The 25,765-nt window shown below is 39.0% G+C and overlaps 1 long non-coding RNA gene across 3 annotated transcripts in view; it reads left to right on the top strand.

Annotated features, from left to right (window-relative positions):
• Positions 1-25,765, top strand: part of LOC119870237 — a 250,556-nt gene that overhangs the window by 64,376 nt on the left and 160,415 nt on the right. For 2 of the 3 annotated variants that reach the window (XR_005355521.1, XR_005355523.1), the window contains one exon: positions 11,129-11,374. The exons of the other annotated variant lie outside the window; for it this stretch is intronic. This is a non-coding gene — a long non-coding RNA (uncharacterized LOC119870237). The remainder of the gene's footprint in view (positions 1-11,128; positions 11,375-25,765) is intronic. 3 annotated transcript variants of the gene reach the window in all.

Here is a 25,765-nt window from a genome sequence, read left to right as displayed (position 1 = left end):
ATAACAATCTAGACTTAAAGAGCAGGGATCTTCCAAAATATTTGCAAAGAGATTTAACTTCAATTTCCTATCAGAAACTAATGATTTTTCTTTTTGTCTGAGCCATGCTCCAATTGTTCCCGATAAGTCCACAAGCCTAACTGTAAAAGAATGAGGATTTTATTTACTCTTCAGACAAAGAAATTAAATAATTCAGCAACTTGATAGAATCAGCAGAGCAGAGTCTCGTAGCTAGAGGAAGCCCTCTGGATCATCTCATCCAGGGTCTGCAGTCCAAATGCTTTCAAGAGCTGGGCAAGTGAAGCAAATGTGAAAAGGCAGTCAGCTGGACCATGTTAGGGGTGGTTAAGCTGTGGGAACTGGAAAGTGCATACTTAGAAAAGTCACTCACATTTCTAAAATAATGTTGGCCAAATTAAACACATCTGTGAACCTAAGTCAGTCTACTTATTTATATTTCAGAAACCTGATATCCAGAAAAGCTAAATTTTCTGCCTAAGATCACATAACTATAACTTAAGCATTGAAACAAATACTTCGACTGTGATGGACCCTCATGTTTACCCATGGAGGGACTTTTAAATTATATTTGTATACACAACTCTCTTTGCATGTATATTAAACCAAAGAGGCTCAATTCTAATAATTGGTTATTTGGAAAATACTTAGTTGCTAACAACAGGCAGAAAGCAATAGCTCTAAACCACATGAGGTACCAGAGTGAGAGTAAAACAAACTAAACCAGCAGTCTTTTCTATTCTTCTGGCACGTGTTTTTACAAGGCTATAAATAATTGTATTTACACATCCGGGATATTTTGAAATAGTAATAAAAATCTATAAGGTTTAAGAAAAAGATTGATGGACTTCTAATTTAATTGGCCAATTATTTAGAAAAAGATTGCAAATTCTTCTGAGGAGGTGACAGTCACTGGCTGGAGCTTGGTCAGCTTGATCTGCCCTAATCAAAGCCAGAGTGTATTACCAGACCTGCCTCAAACCTGAGTCTAGAGAATGTACAAGGATCACTTTCTAGCTTCCTGGCCAGTTATGTCTAGAGGCCCTCCTGGAGCCAGCTTTCTCAGACACATGACTGTTCTTCTGAGAGGCAGCAACAAAGCCTATCAGAGTGAACCCTTTGGAGTTGGCCTCACACAGTACCACATTCATTCACCACATTCATTCCATAGACACAAGAGTTCTCTGTTTTAGCATTGCTATGTGTGTATACAATATAACCATATTGTGTGTATATTGTATGCCACATTCCCTGTGGCTGGTACTTTCTGTGCATTTTTTTTTTCATTTAATCCTCACCACAAATAAAATAGTAGTGCAATTGACATCCCCATTTTACAGATGAGGACAATGAAGTTTGAAGAGTTCAAGTAATTTATGTGTTCAATTTGGAATTTGAACCCAGACTTGTTTCCCTCCACAGCCCAGGCTTTTAGGCATTGTGTTATCTGGTCTGGACCAAGCACCCAAAGACGAACTTGCCTTCCATGGTTTCTGTTTTTCTTTTTGCTTGCTTCTATGCTTTCTATGTGGCCTTTACTCATGTATAAATCAGAACAGCAGTCTTCAGCCAGGGCTTTGAGTTCCAAATGTGGAGGCGGCCTTGGTTCTGATTATGGAGAGGTTAGGTATATTTATCTACCAAGGACCTAATGTTTTTTTAAAAATAAGAATTTTTGGAGCTCCACTGGGGGAGCCAGTAGAAATAGGTGTTTTTGCAGGACTGGTGTCCAAAAAGCAAATTTTCAAGAAGCAAATCCCATTGTTCTACTGACTTCTGTTATAAAATCAGAAGCACATTCCCACAGGCTGGAACGGAAAAGGCCAGTTCTTGATTCATTGGGTTGAAAACATTTGGCAAGAACTGTCGAGACCTGGCCTGGGGAGGGCATAGCTCAGAAAGTTACACAGTCCTCTCTTGACCTTGGAATCTGTATTGTAAGGTGAGCCCCCCCTTCCTTCTCTTTCCTTTTCCATTGCCTTTCATCAAATTTGTAAGGGTCTCTGATGATAGTAGCTCTTGGCACTGATTCCTATGATTTCATTTATACTAGAGCAAGGACTGCAATATTACACCTAAATGTGGGTATAATTGTCCAATGCAAGTATATTTTATTGGGAAAAGTTTAGATTCCATACTGAATGCCTTGTTTTATGAATTCTGTAATCTTAGACACCTATATATCAAATTGGCCTAAAATATATCTTTGAAACAGGTGGAGAATTTTTAATAATGAGTTAGAATTTTTCATTTCATTAATTGCATTCAAATGCCATTTTCCTTAATGCAAGTTTTTTGGGATTAACTCTAAGCATGTTTTAGGGTCCCACAATTCAATAATAATGTCAATAGCAAACATCCAAAGATTTGGGATTTCTTTTCCTTAGTCTGTCACATCCTCATAATTTCATTTAAACACTCCCACTCTCTCCTCCATTTCACCTCGCAGGACAGACAATTATGTATTTTTTTAAAGGTAGGAGGTAGAGATTTTGTCCTTGCCTGTTCTGCCTATAGTACCAGTCATTATAATGGAGGAACTATAAAGGGCTGAATCTCTCTGTTGTGCCAGCGGTCTATAGCATAAAATTGAGAGGAATGCTGTATGGTGTACAAGGCACAAAGCTGAAAGACCAAGCTTTGAGTCCTGCCTCTCACCACTTAGTCGTCTCTGGGCGTTAGTGTCCCCATCTGGAAAGTTAGGATGGTAGTGCCGGCTTAGAGGGTGACTGTGTACATTAGAAACTGTTGGCACACAGCAGCTCTTCGTGATTACTAATTTTTTTTAGATGTTAAGCAGATAATAGGGATAATTCTCAAAGTTGAGGTTAAGGCAAAACATGAGGAGACATATTAGTGAGTATATTTGAGCCCCTCGGGGCATTTTTGTACCCTTTCTCTCTGATTATTGTCATGTTTCTAGGGGAAAGTGGGCCTGGTTCCTTTTTTCTATTTCACCCTACTCATGAGAGATTCATGCGGTGAGCTGGCTGAAGGCCTTATATGATGGCGAAATAAAAAGGCTGAAGGGAATTTCCTTTAAATGGTGATGCATTATCAAATGCCAGAAGAAATATGTTCACACTCTCTAGTGCACACACATAGACTCTCACAGCAATGCACATGACTTAGGATCATTTTAACATTCAATATACTTGTTAAAAGCAGAAGGAAGTTTTTGTTCCTGTTGCCAGGCTCTGAAGAGTCAGCATTCTGACCCCTGAACCCCCTCATAAGTGCTTGATTCTGAGGACCACAGGAAGCTGTGGATTTGGCCAGATGCAAGAGAAAGCCCTTCACATGCCAGAGCAGGAGCCATCCAGGGCTGCTGAGCATGGCCTTGCCTCATCTCAGAGTTGGCATGACCTCTTATAGGGAGGACAAGTGGTAGTTACCAACACAGAGTGGGTGGGGTGTTGTAACCCAATGCCAGGAGTTTCTAAAACCCAAACAGTTGTCAAATAAGAATGACAAGCACCACAAAATGCAGCTGCCTCACCTTCCACCCACATCTAGCATTGGTACCATGTCACAGCAGAGCTCCTTGGCAGAAGCAGCCAGAAGCTTCTCTTTGCCTTGGGCACTTCAGGCAGCAGAACACTGTTTTTCTTTCTCTCTTTTAGTGACTGGATGCTCCTCTGGGTGAACCACAACAACAGACGGAGCTGAGTAAAACAAACTAAAATTAGGATAGACATCTTTACAGCTGAAGGCAATATAACCACAGTCCATGGAGGAAATGGGATAAAGAAGGAAATTTCTTTCCTGGTTTCTGTTGCATCTCCCCCAAAAAAGGACTGATGCTATTTGGTTTATGTATTGGTGAATACACATCTAATTAACCCCTACTGTGCCTTTTTAGTCTCACAATCATAGTGATTTGAAAGATAAATTATACTTTATTTATGGACATAAAGCATGGAATTTATCTTTTGCTGGTTGGTGGGGGGATAGAAATAAGGTGAAAGTAGGCAGAATTTGGGACTAGGAGGTAAGACAATTTATTAGGTGAATAGTAACCAAATCAAAATCATACCCAAAGGGTGCAATAAGTTCCTTTATAATGGTGTTATCGTATGCCTCCAAGCAGGGGCTGGTGTGATAGTGGAGATGGTGGATCCTCAGGAGGGGGATCCAGCTGGTCATTGGGCAAATGGCAGAATTGTGCTTTCAGGGGATCCCCTGAGTTTGGAGCAGGACATTAGCCAGTGGCTGGGGCTTGAGGGAAAAGGATCTCCTTTGGAATGAAGAATATTGACAGGAATGAGGCTGGGGTCAGAGCAAAGGACCAAGGCACACTTCAGGTATGTAAAATAGGCAAGCATAACTTGTAGGAAAAGACTGTAGTTTAATGAACATGGGCATCCAGAGGGCTTAGTCCAAGGGGAGCCTGCTGTGTTCATGTCAGGTACTTACCTATGTTACTACATTTAATATTCACAGTAGTCTTAGGAAATGGGTTTTACATCCATAAAAGAGGCAAGGCAGCCAAGGCTCAGAATTTAAATGATCTACCCAAGATTGTAGAGCCAGGAAGTGGTAGAGCCAGGATATAGTCCTGATCAATCTACATCAAAGTCTGTGTTCTTTTCTCTATACCTTGCTGCTCAAAAGGTAAGCAGTTGTTCAGGCCAGTAAGTTGGGGAAGGGCATAGTTGCAAAGTAACCAGAGATCAAGGTGTTTTTTGGATGGCGCAAGTCATTGGATATGTCTATGATAGAAGAAGCATGTGGGAGAGTGCTATGAGATTAGACTGGAAGGGCAAGCAGAGGTAGGACATTAAGGGCCTTGGAAACTGCATTAAAGAGTTTGGACTCTAACCGGTAGGCAATGGGAAGAAGTAGAAGAGTGATAGCACCCAAAATGTATTTTTAGGAGGATCATTTTGGCAGCAGCATAGTGGCTAGATTCTCAAGGAGTAATAGAAGTGGGGGGGAACAGGAGACCCCTTAAGAGGCTAGTCTAGAAAATAAGTCTTTCAAAATGTAAGGGCAGGAGCATATCAGTCCCCTGCCTTAAGTCATTAGATTCCCTACTACCTTCTGGAATGAGTAAGAAGCTCTTTGAGAAATACTTTTCATGATTGTCCTTGCTACCTTTCCAGCCATCTCCGCACTCCATGCTTCCAGCTCACTCAGTTCATATTATTTCTTGAATATTTGCTGTTTCCTTTGCTATAGTAGGCTTCCTCAAGCTTGAAAAACTTATTCTCAAGCTTTAATTTCTAGTTCATATGCGATCCCAAATGGGAAGTCTTCCCATGTTACCTTGCAGAGCTTGATTTTCCCTCCTTACACCACTTCTTAAACATGAATTTGGTAAAATGGACTTCATCTAGTTTTATAATGTTCCCCTCTTGTATGTTTCTTAACTCTCTCTCTCTCTTTTTTAAAGATTTTATTTTTTTATATGAAAGAGAGATTGAGCATGAATGGGGGTGGGGCAGACAGGGAGGGATAAGCAGACTCTCTGCTGAATGGGAGAGCCCAAGCAGGGGTCCATTCCAGGACTCTGAGATCATGACCTGAGCTAAACTCAGATGTTTAACTGACAGAGTCACCAAGGCACCTTGTTTCTGAGCTTCTTGAAGGTGGTTATTATGTCTAGTTCATCTTTGGTTCCCATCATTTTGCTTGATACATATAAAACATCATTCATAACCAGCATCCTCCTGCCAACATTTATAGAACTGGGGGAGAAGGTATAATCAGAGGCCTCAAGCTCATAGCTCCCTCAGCCTAGAACCACAGGAATTTTTCACATATGTGTACGTGGATAATCCAGCCCCTGTAGACAACCTCCACCTCTTTCCCTACTCCACTAGAGGCAGGTATATCTTGGCCATCTTCAGGCTTTAAGATGTGTACTCCAGTGATGCAGTATACTCTTGGGAGGGTGGATCTATGGAATAATCCTTCGTAAGTTGGCTTGGGTCATTTGGATAGGGAATCTACAGGCCTGGGTACAGAAACTTGGCCTAGAATTAGGGTTTGTGGGCCCATGGCAGCAATGTCTCCTTAGCCCTGGGTACTTCTTGACATGGGATTAGGGATGTGACCAGAGAAAGGACAAAGCAGAGGCCTTTGAAATGTGTAGTCTAGGTGATTCAGCTTCCAGGTAGGTACTATTCATCATTCTGTGAAATATATGAGATAGTAAAAGTATGAAATAAAATAGTAAAATAGGAAAAGTAGGGATATTTTTAAGAATTCACTATTTACAAAAAAGAAACCACTGATGAGCAATGGGCAGTATGGGTTAGAAAGAAGAGTAGAGGATCATCATAGGCTCTGTTGGTGGGAAGAATGGTGTTGTGGTATCAGCTCAGAAAGAAGGAACTTCTGTGAGAGGGAATCAGTGTTAGATAAGGCAATAAATAAATGGGGAAACACTCAATAGTTAGAAATATAGGGTTCAGAGCCCAAGACAGAAGTAGAGTTTGGGAATATGGATTTGGGAGTCATCAGCACATAGGTGGTAGATGGAACTGTAGATATGGCCAACTTGCCCTAAGAGTGTAGACTGAAAAGAGGCTTCACTCACTGACAAAGGCCCATGAAGAAGACTGAAAAGGAATAGCCAAAGAGAGACATGGAAGTCCAGGGCAAAGAGAATCATGAATGCTATTGTAGCCAGGCAACAGTTTCAAAGGAGGATGGAGAAAGTCACACTGCCAACAGCCAAGTCAAGTATGGGAAGGCTAAAGAGTGACCATGGGGTTTTAAAAAATAGGATGTCACTGGTGACCTCAGTAAAAATATATTTTAGAGAAGAAATGATGGATGAAGGCACACTGTGTTATACTTAGAAAGCAAAGTGGAGGCAATGTCAATTTAGTTCTACAAGAAATTTGGATGTAGGAAAAAAACAGCCCTAACTTGAGGATGACACAGAATTTAGGAATGCTTAATATGTTTTTTGGCTGAGTTTCTTTTAAACATGGGAGAGCATAGAATATGCTGAGGAGGAAAGAGAAATGAGAATGGAAGTTCAAAGATGTGAGAAACAGAGGGGAACTCAGTGAAAGAAGTCCCTGTGCAGATGGGGTTCCCTGGGAAGTAGACAGACTAGAGGTTTATTAGGCAATGCTCTTGGAACTGGTACCTATGTAAGGAAGGGGAGGAAGGAGGCAGGGGTGGAGGGAGAAGTTGGCTGTCATGCACCAGCACTGAAGGCCTCAGCTGAGCTCATGGGGCACTCTAAAGCCAGGCAGCTGCTTCAGAGTTTTCCAGAGTCAAAGCAAAGGGGAGTAGGCTTTTATGCTCGATATCCAGCTATTATTAGATGCATGATTCCCTGTCCGATGGGGGAAAACTAAAGCTATATTTTTCATGCTTTTGGTTTCAAGATTGTCCAACAATTTAAGAAATTTTTTTGAAGTTTCATCAAAAAGTTAAAATCTTCTTTTTGTATCAGCAAAGATTTGATCTATCATCTTTCACTAGGTGTCATGGTTGTTGGAGCCATAGGTCAAACTCTGCATCTAGATTGAGCTGCTCTTCTCAGTGACAGTGTTACTGCCCAAGCCCGAATGTGCAACAAGGAGCAATGTGCATTACTTCCTTTTCAGAAGGAAAGGAAGAGCAGAGGAAACATTTAGTTGTCCTCATAGTATCTCCTCCAAGTCCTCCTAACTTCCTTGTCTCCACTTACTTATCCCAGCTACCTGGGCTTCTGTCCTCTGCCTCCTATCACCCACTCAATTACCCAGAACAAAAGGGCCCTATTTACCCCCTGGAACTGCTGTTCTAGAACTCCAGCCGCTTTCCTTCTCCCCTCAGCTCACCTTCAGAGCCTCTGAGTGGAGGTGAGAGAAACCTGAGCTGCTGCCAGCCGTCACTTCAAGTCAGAATGGCTCAGCGTAGTGAGAATCCAGCTTTAACTGGAGCTGTGTGAGGAACAGAACAATGTTCATTTTGCCTTCGGGGCAAATGTAATTAAGAGCCTATTGAATTTCTGTTTCAGACTTCATTTTAAGAGGTTTAAAATTTGTCAAACTGAGTATGCTGCCGGCTTGTATATGGAATTTAAAAAAGGTCACTGTGGACTGTTATTGTTTAATCACAGATTTTTGGGGTTCTACCAATTTTGTTAGTTTTAGATCATTAAGTAGGCCTCTGGTACCACATACATAGGAGGCGAAGTGCTCCCCCTGCCCCACCCCCCAATAATTAAAATGGCAAGCAAGCCAGATAGTGAATGACTTATTTACTTTGGGCAATTTTCCAAAATCAAAAGTAAAAACTGCTGAGATGCCAAACATTAAATGTCATCATCTTTATAAGCAACTTCCCATACAGATGATGATTCTGCATGCAGGAGCATGTTTGTATCATACGTGCTATTACTGGCATGACCTTTTTTTTGACAGCTTCATGAAATGGGTCTCTTTTTCCTTCCTCATGACCAATGCCCTGATTCTTCTTCCATCTAAGAGAAACCCACCTCATGCCCCAGTATATACTGAAAAAAGAGTATGGAAAATTAGCTCTAATGGATTACTGATCAGGATTTGGAAATCAAAGGGTGAAACTTAATCTTGGTGATCTCTGGCTTGTTCTTGATTTTAAAACAATGTCTCCTTAGAGAGCCAAGTTCCCCAGAGTGGTTGAGGACTTGAAGTTTTCTCTCTACCTTAGATTTTCCTAGAGTCACATATTAACAGGACTTCAAAGCTCTTCTTTTAACAGGTGAATTATAATAGTTATAAGGTGGAAAGAGTCTGCGGAACGAAATAAGTCAAGAATCTAGAGGTTAGGTGGACAGATAACAAATTTAATAGTTAATGTGGTTTGGAACAAACTAGTTTTTGAACATGTGCTCTTATCTACAAATATTTTTTTCTTGGAATAATTGTGATTTTTAAAGTAAAAACTTGGCTACCCTTTTTCTCTTCCTCCCCCACACCTCTCTTTCCTCATTTCTCTGTATAAGTTCATCTGTGGTAAATAAGATATAAAATAAAATGGAATCTGAGAAGAGGATGGTTCCCTTTTTAATTTGCCCATTTGGCTGAGCTTGAAATTAATGTGTATTTTATCAAGGGCATAAACACAGCCAGCAGCTTCTCCATGGCAGCCTACTTCTGGAGAAGTGGGGATAGAGTCTCTGAAGCATAAGCCCTGGAGGCTGGAGGAGGTGGCAAAGGGCTCCATCTCATTGGAGTGCAGGCCTCTGAGTAAACCACTTCCAGAAAGGGGATGATCTCTCGGTATCTTACAGGTTGCTGGAGCCAGGAACAAGTGGGTGAGGAGGCCTGGCTCTGCCTTGAACAGCTTCAGTAATTACTTAATTATACCCCTGCTTATACTGCTCTGCCCATGAATCTAGTCTGCTTTGAAGGACCCAGTACAGAGGCATTTGTGGCTGAGCTTTTAGAACACTGCTTCAGCCACAGATAGGGAAGAAGGGGAATCTGGACACAAGGGCCATGCATCTAGCTGTGGGACATGCAGTAGGTTGTGGACCCATTTTGGGCCTTAGGTTTCCTCTCAGTGAAACAAGCTGGTGCAAGGACTAAGTGGGATAACACTTCACTCAAATGTTTGAGGAAGTGCCAATCTTTTTTTTTTTTTTTTTTTTTAAGATTTTATTTATTTATTCATGAGATTGAGAGAGAGAGAGAGTCTGAGACACAGGCAGAGGAAGAAGCAGGCCCCATGCGGGGAGTCTGACATGGGACTCGATCCCAGGTCTCCAGGATCAGGCCCTGGGCTGAAGGCAGGCGCTAAACCGCTGAGCCACCAGGGCTGCCCAGAAGAGCCACTCTTAATGTTGTACCTCTTCCACTATCATTCTGACCTCCACAATGATCCTGGGCCTTGTAGAACCTTGGAGACATAAGAATATTTCAGGGACCACAGAGGAAGTCATCACTATGGCAACACAGACCTCAGATCTTACAGTCTGTAAGACTGTCTTACTCTATGTTCTTTTGCATACAAGAACTTACAACCAAGCTGTTAAAAACCCCATCTACAGAAGCATATCAGAACCAAAGTAACCACATGAGGGTTGGGAAATGCAGTTTTCCTATAATACTGAATTTTTCAGAATCATTTTAGAACTTTTCTCTGGGGATAGTCTCTAGAGTCAATTTACCAGACACCTAACGACATTAATTATACCTTATTTTTAGCTCAAAACATTATGACCTGGGGATCCCTGGGTGGCTCAGTGGTTCAGCGCCTGACTTTGGCCCAGGGCGTGATCCTGGAGTACCAGGATAGAGTCCCACATCAGGCTCCCAGCATGGAGCCTGCTTCTCCCTCTGCCTGTATCTCTGTCCTGCCCCCACCCCCCATGTCTGTCATGAATAAATAAATAAAATCTTAAAAAAAAAAACAAAACAAAACATTATGACCTATTTGGGCTATTCACCTTAGCAATAAATGACTTTTGAAAATTTCTGATAACCTTCTGATAATCTTTTTCAAAAGAAGATTTCCCAGTGCTGAGGAAATTCAAAACAAGTTCATTGATCTCTGAAAGAAAGTCTCAAAGAGGAATTCTGAATATTTTGAGTAATAGTGGTGGTTTCCCAGGAGAGGGAAAATATGCATTGTAGGGGTTTGGGGGCCAGGAGACCTGAGTTTGAATCTCAACTCTCCACTTCTTAGTGCTTGGATATCTTACCTAACCTGTCTGACCATCAGTCAGTAATAGTGCTGAGATTGAAAGTTAAGGTAAGGACTCAACAAAACCATGTTTATGTACACATGCATACATATACACAATAACTTTTCCTCTTTTTTATTGATACTTTGTATATAACCACATTCATTTTGGTGTGTGAACATAATAGTAATATTAGCTAATGATGTAAAATAACAGCTCTATGCTGGATCCTGTTCTAAGTGCTTTATGTATATTAATTTATTTAACCCTCACAGCAACCCTCTATGTTAGGTTTATGATTATCCTATTTTATAGATGTGGAAACTGGGGTAATGAAAGGTAAAATAATGTGTCTAAGGTCATAGGGCAAGCACATTACAGAATTAGGATTTCCACATCTGGGAATCTACATTCAGGGTCTCTATTCTGAGCATACTCTTATATTGCACTTGTTAGAATATTAGTTATTACTCTATCATCATGTTTTCTCAGGGATGAGTGGATGGAAGAGAGAATGTGTGTGATGTGGAAAGGAGGGAATCCAAGCAGGTGAAGTAGAATCCCAGACTACAGGACAGCTCCTCTTGCTCCACCATACCCTCTAACATGAGGAAAGAAGAACTTTTCTTCAAGAACCTTCATGGGTGCAAGCAAAGACAAGAGCCAGAGCAAAAGGCCTTCGACTGTTCATCACCTGCAGCTTTAACTGCAAGCACTCCCAAACAGAGAACGTAAATGGTATTTGAACTAACCTAGTTGTAGGTAGAGGGATCACTGGTGTTTTCAGTTTGTTGTAATTTTGTACTAGTTGTCTCACATTACCCCATTTTACTGATGTTGATAGGGAAGAAGAGTGACTTACCAAATGTCACCCAGCTAGTAAATGGAAAAATCTGTTAAGTTAGTTTTTTTTTTTTTTTAAGTCAATTTTCTGTCATATTGCACAGGCCTTTCTTCCTTGAAGGAGTGAGGCTGTCACTCAATTATTTCTGTCTGTTTTTATCTTCACTTTCCCCCTCTTTCTGGGTGCCTAATTGACTCCTAGGATGGTGAAGAATAAGAAGGCTGTATGGCATCAAAAAGAAAATGGAGATTCAGCAAGGCCTGGGGACCGGGTGGCTGCTGAGGGTGGAGGCCCTGAAAACTGACTTTGGATGTCCCTTAAGCAGTTAAATGACCCATTTTTTTCCCCAGTTCTGCCCACATGGCTTCCATTGTTAAGTCTGAGTAGCCATTGGCTGACCGCTGGAGCAGAGCTCCAAACGCACTGTAGAGCAATGACCTTGACATAGCACTGGAAAAGCACTCAACTCTTGGCTCTGCAATGAATTTTCCCCAGTGCAGCCTAGCACTGCCCTTCCTTAGGAAAGGAGGCAAAAACACAATGCAGAAGAGTGCTGTTGCATTTCCCAGGACTCCAGGCACATTTTCTTCCTGTCTGACTCCAGGTCAAGAACTTACAACCATTCCTAAGTTTCTGCCACTATTTTCTGGTTCTTTAGCCTTAAGGTCTGTCTGTCTTCCCAGGGGAGAGAAATAGAGTTGGTATTTCTGCGTAATCAAATATATCAAATATATCAAATATATCAAATATATATATATATATAACCAAGTCTATATATATATATATATATATATATATATATATATATATATATATTTATTTATAAAGGGTTCGATTCTGGGCATCATTCCTGTTGGTGACCAAGGAGCTTGTCTTTGAGCAGATAAACTTGGAAAATGGAGCTGGGAGGATGTGTGGAAAGATTCCAGGGAGAAACAGAGCTTATTTACATAAATTTTGCTCTAGAAACAAATCTCTTGAGAAAGGAAGGGTTTGGAGCTATAAAGTACAAATACACTTGTCTCTAACAATTGGTTATATTCAAAATAATTTTAGTATTTTTTAATTAAGCAGTCTAATTTATTACGTTATTTTAAATTATCTTATTTTCTGATCATCTCATCTGTTTTCTTGTGCACTTAGGTAAACTCTTTTGGAGGTTATAGAAAAGACTCTTGTGTTTCCCAGTAATCTATCTTATAGCCATAGCTAACAATTGTCATTTTTTTTTGACCACCCATCATCTACAGTTTCTTCCTTGCTTTGGGGAATCCCTTATCTTAGAAGGCAGAGCTCAGGTCCTTCTATTGAAGATGAAAATGCCAGATGCCAGATTTCCCAGTCTTCCTTAAAGTTAGGACATGGACAAATGTCCAAGTTCCACCATCAGACAGTCCTTGAATCTGCTATTGGTAGAAAGAAGAGAATATACAGAACCCATGCTGCCAACGAGTGTTTGACACAGAGGCAACTACTTCAGTTTCCAGAGGTAGCAGGGACCAGCGTTGCTGGTACTGGTAGTGCAAGGTATAGTTTTTGGACACAGGATAGCAAGTATGCTATCTTCCCTGGATGTATCGTGCAGTGGACTTACTGTAGTGTTTCTGGCTGCACAGTCTTCAAGCCTTATTCTCTAGACCCCCAGAAATTCTTTGAGTTACCGAATGTCCTTTCAATAAATTCCTCTTCTTCTTAAATTAGCTAGAGCCTATTTCTGTTGCTTGCAACAGAGCATCCCAAGAGATACAGTGTTAAAGCAAACACTCAATAAATATTTGTTAAATGACTAATTAAGAACTTCTGACATCTCCTCCAGTTCTAATGAAATTCAAGACCCTCCTAAAGAATATGTATATAAATAGGGAGGCAGAATTGGACACAGACTATTTAGGGAACAAAGAATAAGAGAGTTTTGTTAGAGCAGAAAATTCATGAGAAGAATAATGGGAAATGAGGCTGCAAAACTAGATTCAGAAAATGTTGTGGAGGACCTTAAAAAGCCAGACTAAAGAGTTTGGGATTAGACTCCAGGTTTGGGGTTTGTGTGAGAAATTGAAATAGTAGCTTTTTTTAACTTAAGAGTGCCTTTAGCATAATATTCTCAAAATATGATGTGTAGAACCTGAATATATAGAATATTAACAAAGAATAAAGGATCTGTAGTCATGTATTTGGTATAGTGGATCAATTGAAATTCAAAAGATTTCTTTAGTCTCTTAACAGTATGAATTTCAAAGAGGGAGTATTCAGTAAGCAGCGCTTCTCAAACTTAATTGAATATAAATTTGACCCAACTAAAAATGTTGAAGGGAAAGAGGCTTGGTTTCTATTATCAATCAAATCACTTATTTGAATGAACTTTTTATAAATCCAGATGAAGAACAATTAAGCTGAATGGATAAAACTTTAAGTCCTGATTATTGCTTCTTCTTGTGGCCACATCCTGGCCTGAGTTCCTCTTTTGCTTAAAGTGTTCCTAAATGCTTTAAGGTTATTTTTTAAAAGATTTTATTTATTTATTCATGAGCGACAGGGAGAGAGAGAGACACAGAGAGAGAGAGAGAGAGAGAGGCAGAGACACAGGCCAAGGGAGAAGCAGGCTCCATGGAGGGAGCCCAACGTGGGACCCGATCCCGGGTCCCCAGGATCAGGCCCTGGGCTGAAGGCAGCGCTAAACTGCTGAGCCACCCGGGCTGCCCTGTTCCCAAACGCTTTATGACCTCAAGGTTGGCATACTATCACAGTGACTATCTCAGGGGTGTATAGTGGTCAGCTAACTGCTTTAATAAAGGAAAAAACTTGGCAAGTGTATGAGTATTAATTATATATTTTTTAAAGATTTAATTTTTTGGACAGTTTTTAGGTTCACAGAGAGGAAGGTACAGAGATTCCCATGTATCCCTGTTTCCCTATATTCATAATCTCCCCCATTATCAACATCCTTTGACAGAGTAGTATATTTGTTACAAATGATGAACCTACATTGTTATATCATAATCAACCAAGTCCATAGTTTATATTATGGTTCCTTCTTTCCATTTACATTCTGTGGAGTTGGATGCTTAATGGCATGTATCCATCATTATAGTATCATATAGAATATTACCACTGCAGTAAACATTCTCTATGCTCTGTCTGTTCTTCTCTCCTCTCACTCCCAAACCCTGATAACCATTCATCTCTTTACTATCTCCATAGTTTTGCCTTTTCCAGAATGTCATATAGCTGGAATCATATATTTGCCCTTTAATTGGCTTCTACTTAGTGATACGCACTTAAGTTTTCTCCATGTCTTCTTGGTTTGATAGATCATTCTTTTTATCCTAATACTTCATTTTCTTGGTATACCACAGTTTATTTATCCATTTCCATTCTGAAGGACATCTTGGTTGCTTCTTTTGACAGTCATGAATAAAGCTGCTGTAAACATTCATGTGAAGATTTTTGGGGGAACATAAGTTTTCAACTCCCTTGAGGTAAATACCAAGGAGTGCAATTGTTGAATTGTATGGTAAGTATATGTTTAGTTTTGTTGGCAAACTGTTTTCCAAAGTAGCTGTATCGTTTAGCATTCCCACCAACAATTAATGAGATTCCCTCTTGTTCCACATCCTTGTCAGCATTCGGTGGTCAGTATTCTTGACTTTGGCCACTCCAATAGGTACATAGTAGTCCCTCATTATTGTTTTAATTTGTATTTCCCTGATGACATATGATGTGTAGCATCTTTTCATATGGTTATTTGCCATCTAGGTTTTCTTTGGTGAGGTATCTGAGAAAGTCTTTGGCCCATTTTTAAAATCAGGTTGTTTGTTTATAATTAAAACTTCCTTGTATATTTTGGATAACAGTCCTTCTCAGAAGTGTCTTTTGCAAATATTTTCTCGCTCTGTGGCTTGTCTTCATTCTCTTGATATTATGTTTTACAGAAGTTTTCAATTTTAATGAAGTCCACTTCATCTTTTACCAAATATTTCTTACATGGATCAGGCCTTTGGTATTGTATCTAAAAGTCATTACTATGCATAGGGTCATCAAGATTTTCTCTCCTATCTTCTAGGAGTTTTATATTTTTGTGTTTTACATTTAGGTCTGTGATCCTTTTTTTTAAAAAAGATCTTATTTATATATTTTACAGAGAGAGAGAGAGAGAGAGAGTGTGAGAAAGCACAAGCAGGGGTTAGGGCCAAGGGGGAGGGAGAGGGAGAAAGAGACCCTCTCAAGCTTACTCCACGGACCCTGAGATAATGACCTGAGCTGAAACCAAGAGTCAGACTTTTAACCAACTGAGCCACCCAGTTGCTCTTGTGATCCTTTTTTTTTTTTTTTTTTTTTTGTAAAAGTATACATTCTATCCCTACATTTTTTTTTACACTTGGATTTTTAGTTGTGCCAGCATCATCTATGGAAAAAGACTTACTTTACTCCTTTGTTAAAGATTAGTTGACTATATTTATGTGGGTATATTTCTAGGCTCTTGTATTCCACTGATATATTTGTCTAGTCTTTTGCCAATACCACAATATCTCAATTGCTGTTGCTTAAAGTCAGGTAGTGCCAATCTTCCAGTTTTGTTCTTTTTCAATATTGTGTTGTCTATTATGGGTCATTTGCCTCTCCATATAAACTTTAGAATCAGTTTGTTAATATCTGTAAAATAATTTTCTGGGACTTTGATTGGGGTTGTACTGGATTTAAAGATGAAGTTAGGAATAAATGATATCTTGTCAATAATGAATCTTCCTATCCATGAACATGGAATATATCTTAATTTATTTAATTCTTTGATTTCATTCATTAGAGGTTTGTAGTTTTCCTTATATAGATCTTACACATTTTTTATTAGGTTTATGCCTAAGTATTTCATTTTTGGGGATTCTAATGTAAATGTATCATGTTTTTAATATCTAGTTTTTCATTGCTGATATGTAAGAAAGCAACTCATCTTTGTATGTTAACCTTGTAACCTGCAACCTTGCTATTACTTACTATAAATGAACTTACTTATTAGTTCCAGCAGGTGTTTTGTTTTGTTTTGTTTTGGTCAGTTCTTTTAGATTTTTTACAAAGATTATCATGGCACCTGTGTTTTTTCCTTCCTTTCCAAGCTGTATATATGTATATTTTTTTCTTGTGTTATTGCATTACCTAAGACTTCTAGTACAATGTTGAAAAGCAGTGGTGAAAGAGGATATCCTTACCTTGTTCCTGATCTTAGTGAGAAAACTTGGGAGTTCCTCACTGTTAGGTATGATATTACTTGCAGGTTTTTTGGTAACTTTATCAAGTTGAGAAAGTTACTTACTATTCCTAGTTTACTGAGAGTTTTTATCATGAATAGTGTTAGATTTTATCAAGTGCTTTTTCTGCATCTACTGATAGTATTACATGATTTTTCTTCTTAGTATACTAATGTGATGGATTGTATTAATGTATTTTCTAATGTTGAATCAGTGTTATATACCTGGGATAAGTCCCACTTGGTTGTGGTATACAATCCCTTTATATTTTTTTAAATTTTATTTAATAATAATTTGTTTAGGATTTTTATAGCCTTATTCATGAGAGATATTGTTCTGTAATTTTTGTTTCTTGTAATGTCATTATCTGGTTCTGGTATTAAGGTAATTCTGGCCTCTTCCTTAATGTTTGGCAGAAATTACCAGCAAATCCATTGTGGCCTGGTACTTTCTGTTTTGGGAGGTTATTAATTATTGATTCAATTTTTTAATAGATATAGGTCTATATGGATTTCTATTTTTTTTTTCTTAAGATTTTATTTATTTATCCATGAGAGACACAGAGGAGAGAGAGAGGCAGAGACACAGGCAGAGGGAGAAGCAGGCTCCATGCAGGGACCCTGACGTAGGACTTGATGCTGGGTCTCCAGGATCAGGCCCTGGGCTGAAGGCAGTGCTAAACCGCTAAGCCACCCAGGCTGCCCTGGATTGTCTATTTCTTACATGAGTTTTGGTAAGTCGTATTTTTCAAAAAATTGTTCAATTTCTTCTAAGTTATCAAATCTGTGGGCATACCTTATTTACTTGTTAGTCTAATAGAAAACCTGAGAGCATGAATATATTGGATCAGAGAACCAGAAAAGGGTGTCAGCATTTCCTCAGTTAAAAAAAAATCTGTAAAAATGAAAGAGAGAGAGGGAAGAAAGAAAGAAAGAAAGAAAGAAAGAAAGAAAGAAAGAAAGAAAGAAAGAAAGAAAGAAAGAAAGAAAGAAAGAGAAAGAAAGAAAGAAAGAAAGAAAGAAAGAAAGAAAGAAAGAAAGAAAGAAAAGAAAGAAAATACATTACTCATTGCTATACAAATAGCAATTTGCCAATAAGCCGTTTTATCTAGTTGCTTCTTTGAAATTTATTTTGGATAGCTCAAGTTATCCTCAAGAATAATAGGACAGTAATCTGGACAGTTCAGGGCTCAATAGTACCTGGATACTTGAAAAGAAAGGGGGAAAATGACAGGGAATATCAAGGAGACCTAATCCTGGCCCTGTGCCATGTCTTTACCTAACATTTTGCTTAGAGTTGGGCTTAGGATTGGCCACTTCCAGATGTGACTGACTTGACAAGATGAGTGTAGAACCAAGGCACTAAGTGATGCATTACAGCAAATCGCATTTCAGCAAGGCTTTAGAGAAGGGTTTTCATGATGTTGTTGTGACTCAAATGTGAGGTATCCCAAGGTAGGAGAGAGAGTTCTCCAAGTTAGAAGATCAGAATCATGTTCTGATACTGCCAGTCTGTAACTAGCTTTGCTGAACCTCAATTTCCTTAACCAACTACCTAGAGAATGTATAATGTATATCTCACAGGCTTATCTTAAGTGTGAGGGATAATGGTTGACAAGAGCAGGACAAGAATGATTGTGGCCTTCACTTATTATAAAATAGTGATGATGATGTGACCTCCTTAGAAGGTTACTATGAGAAATAAGTGACTGAATAAGTGTAAAGGGCTTTAAAAAGGCACGCACAAGTACTCAGAAATATTAGCTGTCATTCTTATTATTATTATGTATTAACTCATAATTTTTTTAATCAGGAGACACATTTCTCTAACATCTTTCTTACTATCCCTCCAAATTCTCTTAAGATCCAAACTCCAACATTCAGAATGATACTATTTTTTTTAGAATGATACTATTTTTTAAATGGTTTAGGTTTACATATTAAGTAGAAGATTGCTAGCTCCTTCTATACTCATTTGTCAAATCTTTCTCAGAGCATATGTTTGGAAAAATATTAGAAGAAAGCATAAACCTTTTCCCCTAAATGGAACTCTGCATCTCTTTCTCATAGTCACCCAAACCTGGATATTGTCTAAATACTGTGGTATATTTAAATCCAGAGGATAGGTCTTGACCATTCCTGTGTAAATAATAGCAGCTATTGGTTATAACTACACCTACTGTGGACTTACCAGAGACACGTTTGAAAGAATGCTCTGTTGCCCTTGGGTGTATGTAATGGCTATATTGCTAATCAGCCTTAATGCTTAATGCTTAATGCATTAATGAGTTTTCTTTTATCTGAATTTTTGGTGATTTAGCCAGGATCAAAGATCACTAGTTCCACTTCAGATATCAAAAACTAAGAGACAAAGATGGTGAAGTCATAAGTGATTTGTCCAACTTATACATTTTGGTTCAGTAGTAGAGTTTGAACTAAAGCTGATTCTGGTAGCCAATCCACTGAAGTACACTGGAGAGTCAATAAGAAGAGACTTCTTCTTTGAGTTTTGTTTTTTTAAGTTTCAGGAGGTAAATCTGTAGTCTGTATTGAGGCTAGTCCAAGGGGAGGGTCATGCTTTGTCTTAAAACAGGAGGTCTTGAGACCTGTGCAAAAATAACATAGGCCATTCATACCTGGCTTAAGTGTAATGGCACAGACTTGCAGAAGCATAGAAGAATCTTTCAGGTAAAAAGCTTGGAAGGAATGATACATAATAAATTAAAGGACTTCTTAGTATTTGACCTATGTGAATTTTCATGTGAAATGATTTGGCACCTGCCATTAATTCTCTTTCCCATCAGTAAATGGTAACCTCATAGGGATGGCATTTTTCTCTGCTGCTGCTAGGAATGGCCAAGGTCACATTCCAGAAAAGGATACTTGCCTTGCAAGGCATACCATTCCTGGGGAGAGATAGAGAGTTAATGTTTGAAGATATTGTCAACTTCATTAACAGCTAACAAACTTACATATCTTTCACTGTTGCTGTAACTTTGTTTCCCTTCCCAGAAAGTGATGATAAGAAGTGGAATACGCCTGCTAAGACCATTAAAAAACAATGGTTTTATAGAATTCAGTAGTCTTTCCAAGACTACTGTTTATATCTTGGGGCTGTGTAGGCTTTATATGCCATCTATTGAGTGTCTATTTTTAAAATTCAGTGTGATTTATTCAAATCCTGGACATTCTTTCTGCTTGACAATGTTGGACGTTAAAGGAGATGGCAAAAAAGAAAGAATGAGGAAGGATGTCACTTGTGGATTCCTTCTAGTTTTGTTGGCACTGCTTAAGTCAAGGAATCCTTGAGTTTTAGAACTAGATGGGAAGTTGAAATGCTTTCATCCGACCCACCCTCTCATTCATGCGATCTATTGCACAGCAATTCTAATAGGTAGCTATGTAACTCTGCTTAGATGTCTCCAGTGATATGGTACTCAATATTACAGGTGACTATGATATCATTATTAGAATAATTTAATTTTTAAAAATTTATTTTTTTATGTCGATGCAACTTGAAAGCAACATCTCCCGCACTGGCTCTTATTCTGCCTCTTTAGTTATATACAATAAATCCAACTCAGGATGGGTGAACACCATAGGAGAGTAATAGTAATGATGATCATGGCTCTGTAGCCACATGGCCTTAGTTCAAATCCAAGTTTCTTACCATCTTCACTGAGTGCCTGTGTTTCAGTGTCCTTACCTGAAAAATGTGAATTCTATCAGTGCCTACCTCATAAGGTGGTCATCAGGAAGAAATGAGTTTGTGTGTGAAAAAATTTAGAGCAATGTCTGGTATTTGGTAGGCACTCAATGAATGTTAGCTATTGACAATTTTATTTTTATTATTTCATCTTATATACAAATTATTTTTAAGTGCTTTTTTGGAGCACTGTACTGAATATATTGTGAGGCTTTGTTTAGTGAGTGCCATGATTGGTAAGTAATGTCTGCCAAGGGTAGAAGAAGGGGAAATAATGTCACGGGCCAAATATTTGTGATATGTAATCCATTTCTGATTTTCTCATGACAGTCCTTCAAATATCTAATATTTTATATCTCAGCCTCCTCTCTTCTAGGCTAAAGTATCTTGTAGAAATACTGAAATCTGTTAATTCTGTAAATTGCCAAAAAATGGGTCCTTGAGCCATCCTTAAAATGGGCTTAAAATCACAGCAAGGGAAAACATTTTATCTATTCACTTATTACCTTTTATTGAATGCTTCTGAATCCTCAAGACTGTCATAATTATTTGAAATCTCTTCAAAAACACTGATGAACCATTTTTCACAACTTGATAACAAATTACTTTTCCCTATACTCACATCATTCTTGCATTTTTCTTGCTGGTAGCATGCAGTGTGTTGTTATGGAAGTAACCTTAGACTGGGAATTAGTGTCTAATGGACTGAATTGTGTCCCCCCACCTAAATCTATATATTGAAGCCCTAACTTCCAATGTTACTGTATTTTGAGATAGGGCCTCAAGAAGGTAACTAGGTTAAATGAGTTCCTAAGGGTAGGGCCCTAATCCAATAGGACTGTACAAATTCCCCAGAGAATCTAAATTTTTAAAATGAAGAGGGGAAAAAAGAAAGAGAAACAAAGATACCCTTTTCTTGAAGATCCTTAACCTTACCTTGTTTACATTTTCTTGGGGGAGAATCCTGGAACCATGGGGAATGGTCCTGATGGATGGTTAGACAAGGCCATCCATCCATTCAGTTCATCGCCTCTAACACTTACTGGAGTTTTATCTGTACTTGTGAATATATATATATATATATATATATATATATATATATATATATATATATATATATACCCTGAGGACACAGGAAGGATTTAGAATAGCTGTAATCACAATAACAATAGCTCCTAATTCATGATCTATTATTTAATCCTTTTCTACAACATCTCACAGTCCACTGGTCTTACGGTCTAAACAAACATCTCAGCATTAAATATCCTTCCATCTGGACCTTTCTGATCAGAGTCAAAACCTTAGAGCTGGAGCATCCTTTCAACATTATCTAGCTTGTTGGTGCTACCCTCAAAGTGAGAAACAGGTCTAGAACGAGGCATTGGTTGTCTCAGGTGTCACAGCTAATGAGTAACAGAGTTTGTATCTAAACTACAATCCCCTGACACTCACCCTGTCTGGGCTTCTAATTTGGCAGGTCAGCCAGCCCCTCTTTACCCCCAGGTTATATCCAGGTCTGCTCATCTGGTTGCCTGTGTTTGTAGGGATGTTGAATAGCATGAACTAGCAAATTTGTTCAGAGATACCCCAGGACAAATAGTGGAAAGTAGGTCTAGTTTATGGTCTTGGCTTCTGTTATTAATACAGGAAATAGTTTAATTCCCTCTTCCCTGACTTTGTTCCCAGTCCCAGGATACTATAAAGGCCCCTCATCTGGCAGTCTTTGCAATGAATAGGGCTCAGCCAGACACAAAAGATTGGCTTAAGATGTGAGGAATGAGTTGGTGTGAGGAAAAGGAGATATCCTTCCTCATCCACTGGCAGAGTCCTGAGTGACTTTTAGCCTAGGATTAGATCTATTTTTAATATACTCTCCACCTGTCTGTTTTCATAAACTACCATAGCATTTCAAATTTAAGGATTATTCAGAAACTGATAATCTATTTAACTAATTTATAAAAAATATTTTCCCAAAGGAACAAGAGTAATTTTGTTCCAGAATAAAAATGGACCTTATTTAGAAGTCAGTCAGTTTCCAGAACAGGATTAATGTTAAAAAATGCCTCTGGCTTTGAGACCTAGCTACTTCCTTCATTCTCTGACACTCTCCCTCTCTCACTCTCACTCCACTAGACACTCCCATTGGTTCTTACTGCTGATAGCCTCTTTAAAAGAATTAACCACAGTATTGTTATCAGTCCATAGTTTCATTTCTCATTTGTGTCTATATTTAGATTGGAGGGGGAAACCTCTTTCCATTGCCTAGCAACGAGACTGTTTTTAAGTGAGTTAATGAATCTCTTACAGGGGAATACCAAATGTAGTTGATGTCTTCTTGCTGTGAAGGAATAGGTGCTAAAAGCTTATGAGGTGTAGAAGTTGTTAGCTGGTGGAATAACCATGACTTTGATGGTCAGATTATAGGCATATGGATGCTTACATACACTCTTATATATTAGAGCAGGCTATAGAGGTAGGACGGGAGGGGAGCTTGGGTGCTTGTAGGTGGTAGCAAGCACCATTGTTGTGTGCTAATAAGAATGCTGGTCCATTTTAGTCAGGAAGAGTGTTCTAAACATAGTGTAGGGCACCCCGGGTGGCTCAGCGGTTTAGCACCGGCTTCGGCCCAGGTTGTGGTCCTGAAGACCCGGGATCAAGTCCCACATCGGGCTCCCTGCATGGAGCCTGCTTCTCCCTCTGCCTGTGTTTCTGCCTCTCTCTCTCTCTATCTCTCTCTCATAAATAAATAAATAAATTTTTAAAAAAATAAATATAGTGTAACAGCTCTAACATAATTTTAAAGAGCAGGTACTAAAGAATTATCTGTTCTAGATAAGAATCAAAGTCTGATATCAGGTTTAGAAAAAAAATCTATGAATTAGAAAGAATCATGGATTCTAATGGATGTCTAACCCAAATATTTTTAATATTTCTCCTTGCTGGCTTAAAGGAGTTATTATTTTTTCCTTCTTTATACCATTTTCACTGAATAAGATTCTTCTAAGATCCTTCCTACTCTCACCCATTCTTGTAGAGAAAGGAAAGGACATCCCTTTGTCTAACCTTATGAATGGGAAGATCCACGTAATGATTCAGAGTAGAATAGATCAAAATATGGAATGAAAAGGAAGCATCTGTAAAATGTTTTCAGGGCCATTCATCAACCAGCAGGCAAAGAATGGAATTTGTCCTTTTTTCCTCCCCACCCCAACGGAGGCTTCCATGCTCTTAATTTATCTAATGGTTATCCAAGACTCTGTACGCAGAGCCTCATTAACCCTCCTCATCCTATCTCCAGGGTGCCATAGTGTGACTGGAAGAACTCTGAAAAAGACTCCTTCAATATTGGTGATACCTAAAATCACCTCTTTGGAGAGGATTCTATTCAGCTGGGTTATCTCTTGTCAAAAAGTAAATCCTTAGAAGTCCAGAGTATTAAACCATAAACAGTAAACTTTTTTTTAGAGGTTGAGGTCTAGAAAAATTCATAGGGCCTTTCTTAAAATGTATATGTATAGACCTTCCTTCAGACTTGAGCTACTGATTACTGTTCCTTTTTTTTTTTTTTAAGATTTTATTTACTCATGAGAGACACACACACAGAGAGAGAGAGAGAGAGAGAGAGGCAAAGAAGAGACATAGGCAGAGGGAGAAGCAGGCTCCATGCAGGGAGCCCAACGTGGGACTCGATCCCGGATCTCCAGGATCAGGCCCTGGGCTGAAGGCAGTGCTAAACCACTGAGCCACCCAGGCTGCCTGATTACTGGTTCCTTGATTTGACTCACATTTCAGATAGTCTAGCTGAGTGGGTCTCTAAGGAATTTTGATTCTCAGAGGCAATGTACCTTTCCTGAGGCCCCTTCCAAAGCTTTGGGAGGTTGCCCTACTAATGTGCTCCCATGTTTGTATGTTTTGCAAGATATCTTATGTGAGATGTTTCTACTTTAATTGGCTGATATAGCTTCTGTTTCTAACTCTAATATCCCCTCTCTTATAACTGTCTTTTTGTAGAGGTTGAGGTTGGGGTGAGGTTGGGGAGTTCTAAATAAATATTCACTTGTAATTGAATTCACTTCTAAATAAATATTTACTTAGAAAACGAGCTGCAATTCAAAATTATTTTTCTTATTGGAAGTCCCCATATTCTTCAGGCTCTGCAAAACCTGGGCAGGTACCCCTGGATTTTAATCCTCCTGAAATTACCTCTCACATAATTCTTAATCTCATTTAAAATTTTCCTCCCATCCTGATATTCAGTAATTTCTAGGTTTCATACAAAAGCTGATTTTCCTGGTCCCTTACCACAACCTGACACAAATTGAACCCCGAAAAGGGGGAAATGGGGAAAACGAGAAAATATTAAATTATGTGAAGAGGAAGAGAAAAAAAGATTGAAAAGATAGTTAAATTGCCAAGTTATCTCATACATCTTAGTAATGGTCTTTATGCCTAGAGATTCAGAGAAGGAGATCCCCAATAAGTTTGTTTTAACAGCTGAAATAAAACATTGCCATGCTGGTTGGGAAGCTAAGTGATGTTCCATCCTGAGATGAAGTGGGGTAAAGTAAAAAGGGAGGTAACAGGATGGTGAGTTGAAATGAATTAAGGAAAACACATGGTCTTCCGAAAAGGAAATGGAGTTATGAAAAGAGATGAGAAAACCAGTTCTTCCAGGATAATGCCTTTTGTTGGGCCCTAGTGGGAAACTCATTTGAGGAAGCTGGAAGGATACGATGGGCGCCCAGGTTACCTGACAAGAGGAAAGAGGGCTAAAGGGAAAGACAAACAGTGTGGGAGAAGGACCAGGGGTCACGTTTTTCTTGGCATTGAAGTATTTTCAACTGAGTTATTTTTCAGAAGTTTCCAAGGAGGATCCTCTACCAGTTTCCAACTTCCATTTGGGATTTGAAACCTACAGGAAATGAAGCCCCTTCCCATGACCTCTTTCTTCCTCCCTAAATTAACTTTGGATGCAAAAAGCTGGTTAAGCAGAAGCTGGAGCCTTTTGCTGTGCCTGGAATTGTGGCCTCTCCCTAATGCAGTCTTAGGGGCTGGTTGTGCTCCCAATTAAATGTTATTTTGGCTAGTTCAAGGAAGTTGTTTTGGTTTTTTGGCAAGTTGTTGAAAGATAAGCTTTCAAGTTCTTCCATCTGTAAAACGAGAAGTTTGGACTACGACACTTGTTCTTAACTTCGGTGGTGATGGCGTGGGGTGGGGGTAGGCGCTGGTGAGGGCTGGTGGTCAAAGTCTCCTTGTCAGAATAGGATGAAAACTGTAGAGCTACTCTCCAGAAATAAGCACCTATGCCTGTTCACATGTAATTTTGCATATAATTTCAAA

The sequence above is a fragment of the Canis lupus genome, chromosome 2 (genome assembly GCF_011100685.1).
Source record: "Canis lupus familiaris isolate Mischka breed German Shepherd chromosome 2, alternate assembly UU_Cfam_GSD_1.0, whole genome shotgun sequence".
Classification (NCBI taxonomy): Eukaryota; Metazoa; Chordata; class Mammalia; order Carnivora; family Canidae; genus Canis; species Canis lupus.
The sequence above is the reverse complement of the archived record's forward strand: the minus strand, read 5'-3'. Positions and strand labels throughout refer to the sequence as shown.